Source organism: Pleurodeles waltl, chromosome 12, assembly GCF_031143425.1.
Source record: "Pleurodeles waltl isolate 20211129_DDA chromosome 12, aPleWal1.hap1.20221129, whole genome shotgun sequence".
Taxonomy (NCBI): Eukaryota; Metazoa; Chordata; class Amphibia; order Caudata; family Salamandridae; genus Pleurodeles; species Pleurodeles waltl.
In genome coordinates, this window is record NC_090451.1 from 490150581 (window position 1) to 490167927 (window position 17347).

A 17347-nucleotide genomic window follows, 5' to 3' on the forward strand; every position below is an offset into this window, starting at 1 on the left:
GTTCTCTATCTTACCTATGTGACTCAGTCGTGTTTGTTCTCTTGACGACTTTTAGCTGTTGGCAAGTTATACAGCCTTGACCTAAAGTCTCTGCAATTATTCTAAAATGAGGATTGAACCAATACTTCTGAAATGTCCTGACCATGGCATTCCATCCAACATGGTGGGGTAATGTAAATACCTTGCAGTGTACAATAACATTATGTCAGGAAAAACAAACTTCCTTAATTTAAATCTATCAAAGAAATATACATCTTTTTTTTAGAAGTACAAAATCCAATAAGAAAGTCGATATGAGATGGAACTGTTTATTTTAAGTGCACTTTGTATCCTCAATTGTATTTATGAATACTCAGCAAACACTTGTTCCCCCTGTGGTGGCAAAATAGCATAAGGCATTTTCAAAGCTTTGAGGAAAATTCAATGAACAACTGAAAAGAGAATGGTAGCTCCAGAACAGTAAATCCCAAGCGTCTATGCGCCAAAGTGCCAAAAGAACAATTATGTGTTTCATAGGTAAAGATGTTCTGTGACTAATCAAGGTCTGGGCCACTGTTTTAAAGTGCAGGACCATCGTCACCTCAGAGGAAAGTTTCATGTGGTCCGTCCCGTTCCCCGTGTTCTTCATTGCTCTCGGACGTATTTGCACAGCACTTTGATTCCGCTGCATTAAGAAAAGGACTATTCCAGTTTATATCTGATATATGTCTGCCTCATTTCCCGTGCCTTGGGAAAGCCCCGGCTTATATAGAGCCAGAGGGGGCGAAACACGTGTTGGCTGATCTTCTCTTCTCCTTTGGTCATCACATTTGGATTTTGGATCTTGTACGTTGTCCTATTAACCAGTGACTTGTTGCAAATCTGGGACTATAATGCCTGGCTTATCTTCTCTTCTCCTTTGGTCATCATATTTGGATTTTGGATCTTGCACTCTGTCCTATTAACCAGTGACCTGTTGCAGTTTTGGGACTGTAATGCCTGTACAATAATAAAACTAATCTGTACTTTCACAATCTCATGAACCTCCGGAGTGGGACTTCACTTCTTTTGTATACTGTTCTGCCTTAGAGGACGTGGGTCCCTGTCCTCTGGTCAAGTCCCCTATCTCATGAAACAGGCATCCAACACAGGAGATTAGTGGTGTTTGGGTCCCTCCGCTTGGAGCTGTTGTTTTTGCTTCCACAATATATATTAGTGTGCAAACTGCAGATGCTGCTTGGAATACTCCTCAATGTTCTCTCAGATGAAAACCATTGACAAATAAAATGAAATCAGCCAATTAGAGGGGTACATCTTGAATATCTCATCTTGGTTTGGTGCATAACTCTGTCACATTAATGCAGCTGTGATCAATTTCATCTATTTAGTCACTAATTTCTCCTCTAAACAGTGCATGGATGCCGCAGGATTGAAAACTTTGTAGCATTAGTATGAAACATTTTCTACTCCAAGTATAATCTGCTCATATTTAGTCAATTGGCTATTTTTTTAGATGCTGAGTTAGAGTACGAGTCAGCAATGTCTCATCTGACTGTAGAACCAGCACAATAAGTGTGTGTCCCATCACAAAGCTTTCGCTCAGTGTCATTGCAAGGGAATCGGCAGCAAAAATGTTTATACACCTCAGAAGCATGGTGGCCCCTGCATCTAAAATATTTGCTTCATTTTTCTTTGTGATGGCAGAGAGTGAGCACCCCGCTCTCTCATGAAAGAATAAATAAATGTTTTCATAACTGGCAACTCTAAATCAGAGGCTTTTCAATTAGGAAGAAGTATGGAATCCAGTGACAACAGTAGCCAACCATCCCAAGAAACATTCTCACTTCTCGCTGTGATGTTGGTGAGTTGATTTTCAGAATGGCAGAAATTCTTTCTTTGACACCTCTCTTGCTCCTTTCCCGGTCTGGTGCCCCAAAATAATACTTCTTTCTGACAATGCTGCAGTATAGCAGGGGACACTCTATGCCCATTCTTGGCTAAGTGGTTCAGCAATGCAATTGTCCCAAGCCTACAGCTCTCTTTTATTTTAACTGCGACCTGCAGGTCATCTATGTACTTTACCAACAGTGAGTCGCAGGCTAGATTTAGTGTTTCCTGATCCTTCTTCAGGATATGGAAGAAGATTGAAGGACTTTCTGTATAGTCCTGTGGCATCACACCAACATTCTGTTGAGGGATCAGAATGTGAATAGATATTGGCTATTCTCATAAAGAAGAATCAAGAAAAATGCTGGACACAAGTCAGTAACTGTGAACCACTTGGCTTCTGTAGGAATTTGTGGAAAAGTATTACTGCAGGATTTGGTAGGACAGGACAATAAGGGATCACTATGTCATTTATTTTGCACAGGCCCTGTCTCTTCCACTTTTTGCTAGGTTTCTTTATTCCTGGGATTGGAGAGTTCCATGGGCTCCCTAACACTTATTTTTGAATGCACTTTTCAATCATATTTATCACTAACAACAGCAGTGCCTTCCTCTGCTTCACGAGTACGCTTGTATTGAGTTTTACTGTAATTTGCACTATTTCTGCACGTCTGATTAAACCCACTTCTTTTCCTAAAAAATGACAAACCTCCTTGTTCATAGTATGTCTTAAATTTGCCTCTGTAAGTACTGAGAACATATTAACTCTTGACTCTTGCGAATTTATCTTATAATTGGAGCCCTTATTGTTTATTTGAATTGCAACACCATCCACTGTCCAGTAAATTACACTATTAACTTGCAAAGCAAATCAGATCCCAACAAATTTACTGGGTTTGTGTCACTGATTATGATTTATTCGTTGTTGGGCCACAATGTACTGGAACATGAGCTGACAACTTATTAGTTGTTTGTTAGAGATACATATATGTGGACTTCTTTACTCAAAAGGGGTAGGTTAGAAGCCTCCAGCAATCTAACCGTAGAGCGGGCATCACTTGCATTGATGGCCATGCACCTTTCTTTCCACAAAAATGCCTTTTTGGTCTACATCTAGGACTGAACCAAGCATGTAATACTCCTTAGGCACCATCATTATGCCAAACTCAGTAGGAATTCCGAGTGAACCTGGAACTTGTCAGTAATTAACATGCAATACTCCTTAGGCACCATCATTATGCCAAACTCTGTAGGAATTCTGAGTGAACCTGAAACTTGTCATTAATTAATTATTAATCATTGGAGTTAATTCTGAAATCGGTATTTCTGTTAAAAAAAACCTGCATATTTCTCTGCTGTTGTTGCAAAATAGGAGGCGAAGGCATATTTTTATTGAACTGGTGTGGATTCTGTGTGTTTTGCACACACACCGGTAAGACTGGGCTAGCTGGCTGCATCATCCCATTTTGTTTCATCTAATTTATATTTCATTTTTAAATCTATTTGCATTAAACCTACATACGTACTTCCAGTGGCCTTGCTTTTCACAACTGTGTCACAGTCCATTTCTCATTTGTACATTATTAACATTCTGATCAGGCATAATATTAACAAAACCTGTGCCTCTGCCACGACCACCATTACCTCCTTGCACAAACTGTGCACTATTGTTTTGTACTACACTTTCATGTTGACACCTTCACAGGACGAACATCAATACCAAAATCAGGATTACAGACCTGAAAAACCACCTGGACTGCAGCAATCCTTCTAGAAAAACTTTGAGCCATGGTCAATTTTTCTATTGTCAATTTCTTCTTGGCTTCACAGCAACCTCTGCAATGCTTTGCATAAGCTAGGATTTCATCTAGAAATGTAGCCTGCCAACACATCACACTGCCGAATATGTGAACCAATTTCTGGACGCAATCCCAACGGAAAATCCCAAAACAAATCTAGAAATGCCCTCTATTGTGGGGGTCTTCAACACCACTGTATTGTCTGTAAATCTGCATATAATATGCATGCACTGATATATTTGGAGCTTGTGTAACTCTTATGATTTTTGACCAGTTCCTCTGCTTCTGGGGAACCATTGTCTTTAAAAGATCAGTCACCTTTTCATACTTCTGCACAACAATTGGAGATAGCTTATTGTGAGGTGCTTCGCTCTGGGCTCTTCACTCATTTCAAATAATGTATTAAAATTTGTTCAGAGTACTTTTGAAATCGTTACAATTCTCCCTACCGCAGTACCCCACATCTTTGGTTCTTTTCTAAGTTTGTGAAATTTTGTTGTAAATGTGTAAAGTTCACCTCTTGTCCATAGCACTTACACACATGACCCCTCCTTGTATTTAACTCAGTGGAAATCCTTTTTCAACAGTAACTTCATACTCGGAATTACTCAAACTCTCTTTGTTTTTCTATTTACTCTTTATCAACATTTTAGGCAGTTCTGATTTTGACTGTTCTACGTGATAACTGTCTTCCCATTTGTTAATGTCTCTTTAATTTAATGAGAGTAGTTTCTAATGTTCTGGAGATCAAATTCAATAATTATTTCATCGACCTTCCTATTTCATGGGATTCTCAAATTCTCTTTCGTATCAAATGTACTTTAAGATTTCTAGCCAGCTCTTGAAGTTTCTCGTATGCTTGATAAACATGTTTCCTGCCTCTACACCTAAGCAGTGTTAAGTGTAGCGTGTGCTTGTTCGCCCCTTACTTTCCCCTAGCGCTTGCATGCTATTACTAAGCATGCACATCACTGTTTACTGCCTGCAGAAAGAAAGAATGAGATACCATTCTTGAGCGTTAGCTTTAAACCACAAGCAGCGTGAAAAAAATGTCACTCACTCTTTTGGAAGTGGAACAGTAGGAGAAGCTGGCCACTTCCACACATGCTGCTTGCTCCGTTAGGATTGAGGTAGAATGACAGCAGCCTGCAGTGAAAAATTGAAGATATTGAACGCTGCTTTCCAGGCCGTTGCTTCTCCTGTCTCCTACCACTCGAGTTATGTGATTTAGAAAAGGATCTGTCAGCTCTGTCCTCATACACAGTTATAGAGTAAAAACAGACTTTAAATTGTAAGCTCTACAGCCAGATGTGTTAACTGTGACCCTCCACTTTGTCACTCAAGTGTTTTCATTTTTCCCACTTATTTTAAAAGGCAACACATGTTCATACACTTTATACAGTCCCCAGTTGTACTTCTAAGCACTATATATGATTCCCCTGGGCCGTTTCTAGGTATTACTTGACTCCTTAAGAACTTACCATAGCACCTAATGCATTTCAAAGCACTTGATAAAGGGACTAAACAGTTGTAGTCACATTATGCATCATCAAGAGACAACTCACCACTCACGTATAATGCAGAGACAGCTGACCATTCAAGTACTGTGAGTTTGCTTTCAAAATGCTTCTGAAGTCACATATATTTGGTTTGAGATAAAATTATGACTGCCACATTATTAGAACAGTAACCTAAATTTGATTTGAGCAGTTAATAATAAGGGCTTCTAACGTCACTTACGAACCCGACAACTTTATTAAACACACAAGAGACGTTAAATGAAAACGGGATGCATTTAAAAAAAGAAAATGAAACTTTAAGTTTTATTTTTCAAGAGTAGGTAGTGGTCTATGGCAGTGTTTCCCAACCTTTTGACTCCCAAGGACCCCCACTGAATCACTACTGGAAGCCGGGGAACCCCTAAGAAATGTGTACGATTTAAATTTCAAACGTTAAAACAGTAATTCGCAAAAAATACACAAACATGTACACACCAAACAAATACTCAAATTAGTAAACATATCATTATATTATATTGGATAAAAATTGCAAAAATGGGAAAACTTTATTGGGGAAGTTGGTGCTCCCATCTTGGCGACTAACTTTTCAATGTTTGGTTTTATTTAGGAAAGCTGAATCCTCAAGTCACATTCTACATTTCCCAAGCGATTTTTGTTTTTATTTTTTAGATACATAAAATTTTAATTTAATGTGTGGTAGGCAAAGGAAGTAAAACCATAAAGGCCTCTCATCTCTCCATAGCCTCTCTGCCACATGTATTTAATTTGATTTATAGCACCTCTCATACCAGTGTAGGGTGTCAAAACACTTTACAGGGGACTACAAGGTGTAGGATTCACCTCATCCATACTGTTAGGCATTTTCTAAGAGTGCTTGGTCTGGAGAAACACAAACTCAGGATTCAGAATATAACAGTGGCTAGCCTTGACTTTAATAATAGCGTGCTCCTATGCAAGCAAACCTTTTGTTAGCAGTAATGAAAGAATTGGAAAACAGTTTCATTTTCTAATTTGTTCATGTAGTTCTTTGTTGGCAGTTCATAACTCACTGTGCTAGATTACGATTGTGACTTATGAACTGCACAATAACAAAAGAATCTCTGTGACAAAAGCGGTAACCCACTGTGCTATGCACATAAAATGTGGTTCATTGCATGATACATGTTCTTTGCATCTGGCATATTAACCATCTGCACTACCTCCAATGAGTCAAATCTGCCAATAGACAAACTTCTATGTTCCAGCAGGTACATTAATCACCAGAGTTGACACTTTTATTTTTGTCCGAAAGCTTACACTGAACTTTGAAGTGCTTTTAAAGCTGTCGCACAAATGAATAACCAGATAAAAAAGCACGCACATTTTTCTGCAGAGGGCCCCGCTGGAGAAGTGCCTTCATGCCGGTCCAGGCCTGCGGACCCCCTGGGAATGTGTCACGGAACCCTTGGGGTCCACGGACCACAAGTTGGGAAACGCTGGTCTATGGGACCACTGAATGCTCTTAAAAAATATATTTTTCAACATTCTCAAAGGGGAATGGGTCCCACGGGGACCCCTTTCCATTTGCGAATGGCTTGCTACCAATTTTGATTTGGTGGTAAAGTATTACTGTTTTGCAACCAGAATTCCGTTGCAAAACAATAATACATATCATACCTGTTCGGTATTTGGAAGGGGTGCCCAAACATGCCCCTTCCAAATACTGAGTCACAAACTCTAATTGCAAGTTGGAAAACTATTGCTAAATAGCAGATTGGTGTTTGTACATTGGAAAAAGAAGGTTTACGTTCGCAAACAGCCTGACTCTGTGAATCAGGCCTTTTGTGACTACAAAAATGCTTTGTACCCTGGGACTCAGATATCCCCTTGCCTAATGAAAAAAAGGAAAAAGCAAGAAATATGTAAACTGACCTTGTGTAATGTAATCTGGTGCTAAAGTAAAGCCCTCTAAGGCACCTGGGCCAAGTTTGCACTATATAAAACTGCAAAGAAAATATATATAGCAATAGGACTCAAGACATTGCAATCCTGAACCAATCCAGTAGTACAAAAGCACCCACAACCTGCTTCATGCAGGGGCCGGTTAGAGTTAAGCATGTTGTACTAACACACATCCATAACACTGAAAACTTTGTATAGCAATTCACATATTTTCTGTTAGTGAGTGAAGCATCCAAGACACATTTAAACTCTCTTAATAGAAAAGATATGTTTGAGCACTATGGAAAGATGGACATCACGTTCTATTTCAAACGTCAGATTATTTTGCCTGCTCATGTTATTGAACTTCTTAAATATATAAAGAATAGATTATTCAAGCTAAATACCAAGTATGTGTAGTTGAATATCCTTAATTACCTCTTTTTTCAACTAAGTCTCTGGACACCATATTATGTATCCCCTAACGATGGGTGCATAAGTCCCCTCATATAATCAGTTGTTTGAATACTTAATCATGTTTATTCCTGGACAAAAACATGTGCCAGAGCTTTTACATTTTCCTTAAAGGTCTGTGGGCTTCTATGCACTGTGTATGTGCCATAGGCTCTCTGTACAGTTGGTTAGGAGGTCACTTGGACCAGTAGGAGTGTGGGACAAAGCAATTAAGTGGTGAGGGGACCTCTAAATTATAGGACGGTATGCTCTTGGTATTTTAAATGGACTCCTATAGCCTTGTGAAAACTCTCTACAGATCTCATCCAAGTCCATCTGTCAAATTGCTCTTTTGAATTCCTGTGCTGAGTCTTCTTACATGACCTAATGCTGCATCTCAGAACCGTTGTAGAAAGACCTAGAATGTCATGCGTTTGTCCTGTAGAGCTAAATGCTTATGTACGTAATACACATGTACTCATGGCTCTGCTGCGCAGTGACAGGCTGAAACCATCATGAGAGAGCAGTTGAAGCACATAGTAAGGGCCCACCCATAGTAGCATTACATGTATTATCTGACTTTTTCTCTTAAATAACATGGTTGTTGATGATTTTCAAGACCCCAGAACTAGTTATACAGATTAATCTCCTGTCCCAGACTGTTTTGGTAGGGCGACATTAAGACATTAGCTTGAAAATATTAAGAGCTCTGCGCTCGTTGAAGTGTAGCATAAGTATTAATTTCCTAGCCCTTTACACCTCTCACGGTTTTAAGATTTAAGAGGTAATCATTGAAGAAGCCATGAGGCGAACCTTGTGAGGGACAGCTGGAGAGGATGCTTCACAGAAATACTCTTTAATGTGAACTTGTCATTTCCAAATACAGACCCTGGTGAAGCTGTAATGGCAAATTTAGATAGATAATCACATTGCATTCAACTATACAGGCATGCAGACAAGTATTTTTTTAAGGGAAGAACACATTTAGCTGACACAGGGAAAAAAGCCTTGCTTCGCAGAGCATCATTTTCACAGCTTTGTTACTTTAAAGAAAACGTGTATTTTTGTAAATTGTGTTACATAAACAGTTGTAGGCGTTATGTGTGCCATCAATGGAGGATTAAAGTGTCAGATCATAACCTCTGGTCAGTCGAGTTTTGTGACCCTAGCCAAGAGAGAACAGCAGAAGTGGAAGAAAGAGAAAGATAGGAAGAGAAAGGGAAAAAAAGAGAAAACATGGAAGAAAAGAAGCTGCAAAAATGAGCTAAAGGGGCAGCAAGTAAAGAATAATAAGGTTGACGGAGTTCAGCAACCCCATCTTTAGGCAGCACTTGTGGTGGACTCCTAGCTCCTTGGGTGCAGTTGCTACTTAATGTTTCATGTCAGAGGAGTGTGTCTCTATATCACAGAATTGCCTTAAGAACCTATCACATGGAATAACATTTGTAAAAAAAAAAAAGAAAAGAAAAAAAAATCATTTTTTGCTTTGGTCATATACAAATGTTTGCAGTGACAAATGCCACTGATTTTTGGTAGCTGCGCTCACAAGCATTGTCAGTTTTTTTGCACATGTACTCTTGGCTGCAGCGCACAGAGACCTTACACTGCCGCACACAGAGGAAAGAATTAGAGGGAACATTGCACCCAAGTATGCCAGTTCGTCTTTTTTGTAATTTAAATGTTTGTTTTTATTAGCTTCCATTTCTGCCATTAATTCCATATCTCCTTATGGCTCAAAGGTGTGATTCTCCATCCTTTTTGTCTCACGATTTGAAGATGAGGTAGGCACTGCCTCATCACTCCTGATACACTGCTCTCCTGCCCCTACTTCCTGCACCTATGCTTGTACCACAGGACCCCCATTGTATGAAGGTGGTCTTTCTTCAGTCAACATATTGTCCATCAGCTCATCCTCTCTCTCTGAATCATTCTCGTTCTTTTGTATGATTCTTGTTCCCCTTTTTGTCATCTTTTGTCTGATTCTTCCATAATTGTTGGGAAACTACCTATTGTTCCTAACACTTCCCCTTCCACAGTCGACAGCTTTACAAATCTGTCCTTTCGGAGTTTTCTTTGGCTCTCTCTCACTCCCTATGTAATCCCACTCATTTAGGTTTTCAAACAGTGCAGGTCTAGGCTGCAACTTTAACTGAAACAGTGCACCAAATTCTCAGTCTTCTTCACTTTAGATGCACAATTTTTAGGAACCTCCAGTTTTTTTGTCAGCAGTAATTATATTGCCTCCACTTTGATAAGGACGTTATGTAGCTCAGCTTTAGGGGCTGTTTTCTGTGACCATTTAATATAAACTTAATTTTTATATGCCTAAGATAAAATGGTAAAAACAGAGGGGTAAGACATACTTTAAAAAGAAAAGGTAAGCTAAGCTGGCCACCCTGGTTGGGAAGGTGGTGTTCAAGAGCAGGTGTTTCGGAGCAAGGAAATGGCCCAAATTGTTTTTGGGGAAGGATCATCTAGTAGTCCTGCCGCCTAGGTACACCACTGTAAAAAAAAATTGTTGTCAAGAGATTTTCATATTTGATTTCTGTTTTTGTATCATTAGAGAAGTAATTTAGCTTGGGTAGACATTGCTAATCCGGGATTTTTTTTTTCTGGACAACATTTTTAAAATGGCAGATGTGTTGCAGTGATGATGCAATATTTCAGGAACCATGAGACCTATATACTTCATTTTGGTGTCAAAACATAGGTTTTGGGGTCAAGTAGCCTTATAGCGACAGAAAATAATTCCTCAGAGCCAACGATTGGTCTGGCTCTAATTTTCGAGTCCGGCTGACTCTCTCGGTCTCATATATAGATTGACTCCTCGGTTCCGTTAACGGAGATGTCCGTGCGGCGGAGGATTTCCGCCACCACGAGATAGGTACATCCTATTCCTTAGTGGTCGGTTGTTCAAGCTTGAGCTTTGAAAGGAAAACCCCGATATTGGTGTGCCTTCTCTGCCCTAGTGCTGTTTTTATAATGGCAAATCCTCAAGTAGTAAACATAATCACTAAAGCTAATCTTCCACATTTTAATTGTCATAGTAAGAGGTTTGTCCAACCAGCTACTAAAAAAACTTTCCAAAGCACATAGAGAGATGGATTTACAAAAGAAAGGGGTGAATTAATCAAGGACATTCTATTTCATGATCTTCTTCCAACAAATGCCTATACCTCTGCAGCTTGATAAATTCTGGTTATCAACACTGAACAAGACAAACTTGGAGATGTTAACTCGGCAAAACATTGCTGTTGCTTCAATGAACACTGAATTTCCAATTATTTCAAGTGGAAGGATTGACAATGAGGAGTTGGTGCCTGAAGGGATGTATTCAAAAGGTACGGGCCATATTGTTCCAGAACTTCGCAGTAAGTCGGAGAAAGCTGACCATCGTGTTGTGCAGCATGTTGAGTGGGCTGTTCGAAATGGTGCCAGTCAAGTCATTGTACTGTGAAATGACTCAGATTGTATTATTGTGCTACTTCGATTGTTGCAATGTTCATAAGTTAAGGATTGTCAGAGTTATGGATATATTATGGAACAGGCGTGAAAAGACAGTTAATCCTGCTTCATATTCTAAACAAAAAACTTGACCCCGAGATGCCCAGTGTTTTTATCAAGGCACATATTCATACAGTGATGACACTATGAGCAAAATTAGAACAAAGCTTGGAGATTTAACTGCTGAACCGATGAAGTTTCTGAAAGATTTGGCTGAGACAGAAGAAGAATGTGACTTAAAGACGAAGAAAATCAAAAAAGAAAATCTCTGGCCAAATTTTTTTTTTACTGAGGTATATCAGGGGGCTGGGTTTATAGGAAGATCTCAAACAAGTTTAATATCACAGTGGCTGATTCTGCCTAACAGAAGTGGGCAGGCCACAAATAGTAAAGACTATAAACAGGGTCAGCATTAACAACATACTTCCTCCTCTTATAACAGAAACACCAGAGCACTCTGTAAAAAAGTCCACACAAGATCCAAACTGTAAAGGACTCCTGATTTATTCTGAGAGAAGTTCACGGCATTACAGCAGCCAACACGTGTTTCGTCCTCTGGACGTTCTCAATGCTGCAAATTACATACATAGAAACAACAGTCTGTATCGTTGCAAACAGGAAAGAGGCGCAATCCTATATACATAAATCAAAAGTTCATACCCTAGTGCCCAGACTAGGAAAACATTCTTATAAACAATTAATCTACCAGACCATTAGCTTGGTGTATATAATGGTTTTTAAAGAAAGCAAAGCACAGGAGTGCATGTATATGTTTTGCCAGTTTACCTAATAAATGAGATACCAATAATGGCAGAGAAATTCCAGTTAAAACTTAAGTGAGGCCGCGAAGGAAACACCGAAGATTTCAGTGAAATGCCACGTGCTACCAAGAGTAGATAAGTTAAGCAATAGGCATGGTGACTCAGCACCCCAGTCGTGAGTTGTGAATGTGTGAAACATGAGAGAAACCAACAAACAAACAGGTTGTCACCTGAATATGAGTAAATATCACTGTTAATAATTATTGCACATCAATACACTGCTAAATTAGCTGGGATGTAAGGGAAAGGGTATCAATACCACAAAGGTGACAGTGAATGAAACAAATCACTCTTGATAACCAAACCGCAATAGTGCGAAAACCAAGGTCAAAAGTTAACTCTACCTGCAGTCGTAAGCCAGAGAAGGCATGATACCATATCCACAAGGTATCCATCAACCGGTATTATTAAACAAAGGCTGTGATAAGCCTGTAATCAGAACGTAAAGGTAATGGAATAACGTAAACAAATGAAAAACGGCTGAGTAAGTCAGACCAGCCAGGGAAACATATCCTACCTGAAGTGATATCAGCTGCAGCCCAAATATATTGGAGAACACCGAGAACATGTGTTTGGTATGTCTTATATAGACACTAGCATGGAAAAGGGACTACCATACGTAAGCTGCCAGACACCTCCGGCGTGGCCATCTTGAACTGTAAGCCCGTAATAATAGAAATTAAAAACAATATAATTGCTCAAAATTATCGAAAGGGATAACAAAAACAGAAAAAGGAGGCCAGATGTGGAGATCAGAATGTTGTAACAGCTGGATTATACATATTAACCGATCCCTAAACCCATATAAATATGAGGAAAAGGAAAACTAGACAAGATCGTCATGCAAAGTGACACAACTTAAAGGATTACAACAGCAAAAGTATGTGGAGGTCTTTTGCTAAGTAAGAGAAAGCCTGAGAAAACCCCATACATAATAGCCAGCAGGCATACAAGTGTGAAATTGTGTCATACCTATATGCATGCATACAGATGCGTGGGAAATCTGTGGGTGGGTTATAACCAATACATGATTGAAAACACATTATGTAAATGAATACGGAATGTACAATTAACAAATGTACAGTTTCACATTCCATCAAGCATCCACATTGTGATATCTATAGGATCATTCCATCCACATCAATGTGATCTCGAGTGATATAACAAAAACAAGGGGGCAAAACTTCACAGACGGAAAACATGTTAGCTATATTTTATAAAGCATCCAGACATGTAAGCGTCATAAAAATACATGTAGGTCCTTGTCAATATTAAGCCCTTTTTCTACACCTCTGAGTTGATTAATCCATTTGCACTCCAGTCACCTTGGAGCCATCATCCTATCCCCAGCGCAAGGGGGATATCAACAACATCAGTACCATGGAATCTTATTTTGCGCCTTCATTTGCAAATCCAATGGAGTCATTCCAGAACTTGAAGATAACTCTTCCTATGTCCTATCTGGCCTAGAGCCCTTCTGAAGGGACAGTTGGCAGCACTAAAAATATTTTTCATTTAAGAAGAGACTATAGTTTTTCCAATTACCTCCACTTGGACCATGGAAGGTAGTAATGTATCTAAGGTTAGCCATGATACTGTGTCTAGCTAGTTTTTTTTTAGAAGTTGGAGTATTCAACTCCATTTTAGAGGTTATGTGATGCTTTCTAACAATTTGGAAGTATTTGAAAGGAGATGGAGTAGTGATGATAAGTGTGAATGTCTGAGTCGCCATGCTGGAGCTGGTTCAAGTGCAGCATTAGCGGGGTTTAATGAATATGAGGTAGCTTCACTTTATAGAAGTTCGTTCCAAGAAAAACTGGCAATGGAAATCAAAAGTATGACCAGACCGAGAGGTAGGCAGCTTCTTACTTGCTGCCATGTCTTGCTTAAGTTTGTTAGTTTATCTGGAGGAAAAAAATTAAGGACCCTCACGAAATGATTCAGGTTTTTAAATTGCTCACGGTGGTGGTAGATAGAAGTAGAACTGAAGTTAGGATTGAAGACCAGTCGTAGGCAACTTTCACCTACTGCAGTGTCTTCTGCCTCATAGCTCTTTCTTGCTTCCCTTTTCATAAGTATATACTATCTAATCATGTTACTATGCCTTTTTGATTGTTGGCAGTCTTTCCTTCATCGCGACTCATCAGTGACATGCCTATTTCATTGTTTTAGTTGGGTGTTGAACCAAGAAAATAAATGGGATTGTTCTCTAAATTTCTTTGTGGTTGCAAAAGATGGTCTGTCTAAATTTTTATAAAACAAGGTAAATGCAACATTACAAGGAAGTAGGTTAAAGTGCCTTGTAGGGTGCATTCTAAGGTGGGGTAGTTGTTGACTTAGACATCCAACAGAAATATAGTGCAAACTTTTCTTTAGAGGGGTATTGGTAGCCTTAGGACTGGATACGATAGTTAGGGCAGAAGCTGAAAGGCAACCTAAATGTAGTTTCACCAAATACGAGGATTGATATTTTGGGTGGTTATGTCTGACTTTTTGGGGAAAATGGTTCCCAGCATGTTCCCTCTGCAGTGATGGGGAGAGCAAATGTATTTCTAAATCTTCATGTCTTTCATTGTAGAGGAGAACGAGGCCGGCTAGTTGTAGAAGTTGTCCAGTGATAAGTTTTAAGTCTTAAATTGTAATGAGGCGGCCCTCAGTGACTTGAATGAAGGTTCTTTTGAGAGAGAAGTAGGATTCCAAGTAAGTAACTTTTTTAAATGGATCAACATGAAGAGATATGTCATGCGGGAAACTCTATGTAGTGCAAAAGTGCTTTGGCTCTGTTCTGGTCCATTGCAGGTACATACAGTGTCTCTTTTGTCAGACAGCTTATTTTAAGACACAAGCAATTTTATCTTAAAGCTGATACAAAAAAATACCTAGCAAATGTGAACAAAAAATTACCTAGCAAACGTGAAGGAAAGTTTTCATATCGGTTATGGCCACTGAGGTGATGATTATGCTTTTCCTCCTTCACTTTAATCTGTAGCAGCCACAGTCAGAATAACAACTGCATTTCTCGTGAATCATAGGAAATCTTATAGCCCATAGTATGCAGTCACAGTCCCTGATAGCATATGCAACCCTTCTTGATCTGTTTCTCTCCTTTTTTCTTCCTGTGACCTCCGCCCCCTTCCATAGCTTTTTCTCATCCCTGTTTCTGGTGTACACCTGTTGGAAACAAAGATTTCTTTGTCTCTGATCCAATGTATAACATTATGATAATATTCTTACACTACATATCCAACTCAACCATAAGGTAGTTCCACAAAACAGTAATAACAGATCCTCATGGTAATATATATTTTCAACCAAGATATACTTACTTACCCATTCATCTTTGTAGGGTTGGGTCATCTGTATCAGATATGTACCTCGTATATCTGCTGAGTGGGATAAGTCTTGTCTCCCCATCCTTGATAGAACTGAACATTTTATTTCAGAAAATGTTACATCCTATGTCAGCAAGCATTATGTCATTTTGAAGCTTATTTATCACCAGTGAAGCTACCGCTGCTGTAGGAAGTTGGCTCTGTATATACTATTTAAAGTCAGAAATAGTGTGCACAGAGTCCAAGGGTTCCCCTTTGAGGTAAGATAGTTGCAAAATTAGATAATTCTAAAGCTCTCTTTTGTTGTACAGTGTGGTCGAGCAGTAGGCTTATTAGAGGGTAGTGTTAAGCATTTGTTGTACACACAAAGGCAATCAATGAGGAACACACAGTCAAAGACTTACTCCAGGCCAATAGGATTTTATATAGGAAAATATATTTTCTTAGTTTATTTTAAGAACCACAGGTTCAAGATTTGCAGTAAACACTTTAAATGCAAGGTACTTCACTTAGATACTTTAAGAACTTTGAATAAAAGCAATATCATATACAGTCTTTGTAAAAATGGCAATAAGCTATTTTCAAAGTGGACACTGCAAAAATCAACAATTCCTGGGGGAGGTACGTAAAGGTTAGTTTGTAAGGTAAGTAAAACACTTACAAGTCTCAGTTCTGGGGCATAGGCAGCCCACCGTTGGGGGTTCAAGGCAACCCCAAACTTACCACACCAGCAGCTCGGGCCGGTCAGGTGCAGAGGTCAAAGAGGTGCCCAAAACACATAGGCACCTATGGAGAACAGGGGTGCTCTGGTTCCAGTCTGCCAGCAGGTAAGTACCGGTGTCCTCGGTGGGCAGACCAGGGGGGTTTTGTAGAGCACTGGTGGGGACACAAGTAGGCACACAAAACACACCCTCAGCGGCACAGGGGCGGCTGGGTGCAGTGTGCAAAGCAGGCGTCGGATTTTGTATTTGTTTCAATGGAGGAACTTGGGGTTCACTCTAGCGGTGCAGGCAGGTACGGGGGGGCTTCTCAGGACAGCCACCACCTGGGCTAGGCAGAGGGCCTCCTGGGGGTCACTCCTGCGCTGAGGTTCGGTTCCTTCAGGTCCTGGGGGCTGCGGGTGCAGTGCTGGTTCCAGGTGTTGGGTCCCTTGTTACAGGCAGTCGCGGTCAGGGGGAGCCTCTGGATTCTCTCTGCAGGAATCGCTGTGGGGGCTCAGAGGGGTCGTCTCTGGCTACTCACGGGCGCGCAGTCGCCAGGGAGTCCTTCCTGTGGTGATTGTTCTCTAGATCTCGAGCCGGGGGCGTCGGTTGCAGAGTGTGAAGTCTCACGCTTCTGGCTGGAAACGTGCAGTCTTTGAAAGTTGCTTCTTTTTTGCAAAGAAGTAGCTGGTTTTGAGCAGGGCCGCTGCTCACAGGGGTTTCTTGGTCCTTTAGTCCAGGGCAGTCCTCTGAGGCTTCAGAGGTTGCTGGTCCCCGTCGGATGCATCGCTGGTTGCAGGTTTTTGAAGTTGAAGACAGGCCGGTAGGGCTGGGGCCAAAGCAGTTGTCGTCGTCCACCTTCTCTGCAGGCTTGTAGGTCAGCAGTCCTTCTTGTTTCTTCAGGTTGCAGGAATCTAGTTTCCTAGGTCCTGGGGGGGCCTAAATACTGAATTTAGGGGGGTGTTTAGGTCTGGGGGGGGGCAGTAGCCAAAGGCTACTGTCCTTGAGGGTGGCTACACCCTCTTTATGCCTCCTCCCTGAGGGGAGGGGGGCACATCCTCAATCCTATTGGGGGAATCCCCCAAAACTAAGATGGAGGATTTCTGAAGGAAGGGGTCACCACAGCTCAGGACACCTTAGGGGCTGTACTGACTGGTGGGTGACTCCTCCTTGTTTTTTTCATTATCTCCTCCAGCCTTGCCACCAAAAGTGGGGGCAGTAGCCAGAGGGGCGGGCATCTCCACTAGCTGGAATGCCCTGGGCACGGTAAGAAAAGGGGTGAGCCTTTGAGGCTCACCGCCAGGTGTTACAGTTCCTGCAGGGGGAGGTGTGAAGCACCTCCACCCAGTACAGGCTTTGTTCCTGGCCACAGTGTGACAAAGGCACTCTCCCCATGTGGCCAGCAACATGTCTGGTGTGTGGCAGGCTGGC